This window comes from Plectropomus leopardus, chromosome 20, assembly GCF_008729295.1.
Source record: "Plectropomus leopardus isolate mb chromosome 20, YSFRI_Pleo_2.0, whole genome shotgun sequence".
In the NCBI taxonomy this organism is placed as follows: Eukaryota; Metazoa; Chordata; class Actinopteri; order Perciformes; family Serranidae; genus Plectropomus; species Plectropomus leopardus.
This window is the reverse complement of record NC_056482.1, coordinates 27,937,177-27,941,340: the sequence shown is the minus strand read 5'-3', so window position 1 is coordinate 27,941,340 and position 4,164 is coordinate 27,937,177.

The window sequence follows — 4,164 nt, the reverse complement described above, 5'->3', positions numbered from 1 at the left end:
TATATAAAATATTATATAATGACTGATAATCTGCAACAATAATGGGGTGGGGGGGGGTCCGTCACTCGGGACAAAGATCAAAGAAAGTTGAAAATTATTAAAATAGATCGCCACCTTTAGTTTTTATTGGTGGTGTGGAGTCCGCCATGTCATTCCTACGCTGGGTTCAGATTGCCTAACTCACTTCTTTTGAATATTATCACGTGATTGATCACTTGAGCCTCGTAGATAATAGTTAAAAAGGCCTTCTAAACATTTTAGTAGGTCTGCGTATCTGTACTCGATACCTTCAAGGTATCAACTACAGCAACTCAGGGCCAAGTAGTATTAATACATCTCCAGTCAAACAATACCTGTGTCATATCTAAACGTCACACCTGTCACACCTCTTTTGATTCCCCTATGCTGGCATGCTGTCTAAAATCACTTCCTGGAGTGGCACAAAGCTGCTGTTATTTGGTTTGGTGTAAAAGTGGCAAAAAAATGAATTAGAAGTGAACCAGTGGTGTGATTTCTGTGTAAAAAAGATTAATACCGAGAGAGAGATGAGGCAAAGAGGAGAAGAGATACATGGGAAATGGAGGAAAAGAGAAAAGGAGGAGAAAATGAAAAGAAGGGAAGAGAGAAAACAGGGGAGGACAGGAGAAAAGGTGGAGGGGAGGTGATGTAGAGGACAGAAGAATGCAGGGAAAGGAAAGGAGGAGAGGAAAAAGGAAAGGAAAGGAAGAGAGGAAACAAAAGAGGAGGAGATGACGAGGAGACAAAGGACAAAAGACAAAGATGTCAACAGCCCACAAGAATCACTCGGCTGCAGGCTGTTACCACGGCGATAGACTCATCACCTCACTCTACTGTCTCCCCTGTCACACACACACACAAACACACACAATTTAGGATGTGCAAGTGACAACAGTTGTTGCTCGGTGCCACAGCTGCAAAACCTCCCAGACCCCAGCTTACACACACACACACACACACACAAACACACACACACACATGCACGCGCACAAACATAAACCTGTGTGTGTGTGTTTGTGTGCTGTAATTATGTCCCTAGCAGTGTCAGGGGACGTCATTAGGATCTGCAGCACCCTCCCTCTCCTCCTCCTTACCCCTCTCCCTCCCTCTCACTTTCTCTCTCTCTCTCTCTTACACACACACACACACACACACACACACACACACACACACACGCACTTTTCAATTTAGCTCATTAAATCTCTGTTGGCATGACATTCTGATGAAAAAACATCTTCCCAAAGCATCCACACAAACAGTAAAGTAATGCATGCAGTAAATACGACTTGATTTATGATGACTGGAGATGTAATGGCAGAAAAATTCCAGGGTTTGGTGTATTTTCTAGGTTAGCAAGTAAAAGAAAGTGAACACAAAACAACATTTTTGACATATAAATAAAATAATTAAATATTAACGGTTGCATCAGGGGTTGTAGTTATGAATGATTTTAAAGTTTGATATAGTAAAGTTGCTCTTTGTAGCCCTGGAGGTCCAACCATTGGAGGTGAGCGCAGCCTGTGGGGCAGTGGATATTTCCTGGATGACTTAAGCTTGTGCTTATTTGTACTCTGCAGCGGATAAAACCTAGATAATAAGAGTATTTGCTCTGACTGATGATCTGCTCGGACTGATGCACTCCAACATGTTCTCACTCCTGACTCATAAAATACTGACACTTCGGTCGTCCTACATGCAATGTAATGCAATATAATTTAATTTTGCACAATAAACCATTAACTTTATATAAAATAACGAAGGACCAGATTTTAGTAAAAGTATTTTCCGGAGGTAACCCTCCTGCATCAGTTTTGGATGCTCAGGGACAGTGTTAATTTACGCTTGTCACGTGCATTGTGCCTTTTCAAAATAAACTTCAATTTTCATAACTGTAACCTTATACAGTTTACTCTTTTAAATGCATATGTTTCATTTGAAAAAATAAAACAAGAAAATAGGTTAAAAAAAAAGTTTAAGCGCTCCACCAGCATTGATTTGTGCTTTATTGCATTTATTATCAGACCCTCTTTTAGACCCTCTTTTTGATGAGTCTATCTCCCTTTTTTGGGGGGTTGTTTTACAGTGTAAGCAGTTGTTGCAAATGCTGGAGTAGCAACTTTTTCTGCATGATATTCCACCACGAGGTCAGGCGCTCACCATGGAAAGGAACATGCACAGGCGTCCTTTTAACACATCATTAGTGCGGCATTTTGATTATGATATTGCTGTGAATTAAAAGACTTTATTGATACTTGCCTACACCAGCGTTAAAGCCCGATATTGTGGAGCAGTAATGTGGTTTTACAGTAGAGGGAAGAAGAGAGTATCTCATCTCTGCCTCTGATGAAGGGGGCGACCTCGGGGAGGTTAAAGGTCCCTGCTGGACACCGCCTCATCACCCCCTCCCCCTCACGTTCTCTGTAAGCTGGCGGGCGTTTTGTCTCCGTCAGGATTCAGAGCCCTGCGGACGCCATCAGCTGAATATTTTCAGCCAAAAACACGCAGAATTTAACTTTAAATATCTGCAATAGTAAAATCGGCTCCTTGTCCTTTTTTTTGTTTGAAGGAAAGAGACTCGTACCCCTGTGATGGGTCCACAGATAGAGGTCAGAGGTCAAAGGTCGTGCTGACCCTCACCTTTCGGTGTCATTAGCCCCGTTGTGATTTGGTTAGCTGAAACGCTAGCCTCCCCTGCTAATCTAATATGAGAGCCTGGAGGTCGTTTGGGTCAGATCGCATTTCTCCTCAGAACAGATTGAACTTATGGGGAGATAAATGGTCCGAGCTGCGACTGTGAGCGCTCTGATTGTTTCTGATGATTGTGTGTCTTCTATTTTACACGGCGAGGGACCCAGCTGCTGTATGAGAATATTATTGTATTACAGACACAAGAGTGAAGTTATCGTTCAAATGTTATTAATGTACAGGAATGTTTTTTTCCGGTTTCTCCGAGCAGAAACAGTAAATATCTGAGATGGCAGCACAGGACAGGATGTTATGTTACAGTGCGTTGTCGTTCCAAAACTTAGAGCACAGTTATTCTTTAAACAGGAGACAAAGAATAATAGATAACAGAAGTTGTTTTTTCTTTGATTTCTAACGTGCATTAGTCAAAGCTGAAGTCATATTGTCGAAATTCTGCATGCAGTCAGTGAAACAGAAGCCTGTTTGAAACAAAACTGTCATTGCTTTTTCAGTGTTGTGAATAAAACCTGGAAAACAGCACGATTTTAGGCCGAGACAAGTTTTAGAAAACTCACTATTGCCTGAAAGTTTTGGAAAAGTCTGTTTTTACTGTTTGTGGTGCTGATAAATGCTGTAATTTTTGATGATTTATAAAGGGAAAAAAATCACCAACATTTTTAAAGAAAAAAAATCAACAAAATTTTGTATAATAATTTTTAAAAAAAGTTTATATTTAAAACAAAAATTCCCTTAGACATTCAGCACTAATGGATACAAAATATAGCCATTTAAATGTGTATTCCCCTGCCCTAAATCCAAGATTTCAAACGTGTTTTTTTGGGTCACGGAGATGTGATTGCTCTCTGAGTGAGAATTGTCGCTGGTGTTTTTATGGTCAAATAAGCTTATTTTGAGACATGCATGAAGTGTTTTGGTGCTTTTAGGGAGCTTTGGAGGAGCGATTAATCGTTTGTACAAGATGCATCTTGGAAATGCAGACTGTATGAAGAGTTTTGAAAAAGTGGCTCCAGTATTTATATTTTTTAGCGATGAAAGAAACTATAATGTAAACAAATCGTGCTGCGTAATCAATTTACATATCTAACTCCACTGAAGCTCAAAATGTCCCATCAATATGGTTCAATAATCCTCTAACATAAATATTAGATCACAGTACGTTTTACATTCTGTCTCACACACACACACACACACATGCACACACCTGTCTTATGGTTGAGTGGACATTGTGATAACGTGCATATGAAGGGGGATGGGCAGAGTGTGTGCGTGTGTGTGATTGTCTGCGTGCATGTGTGTGTCAGGGTTTATGAATGTGTCACAAAGATAAAGCGCTGGCCTTGGGGTAGTGTGTGTGTGTGTGTGTGTGTGTGTGTGTGTGTGTGTGTGTGTGTGTGTGTGTGTGTGTGTGTGTGTGTGTGTGTGTGTGTGTGTGTGTCCGGT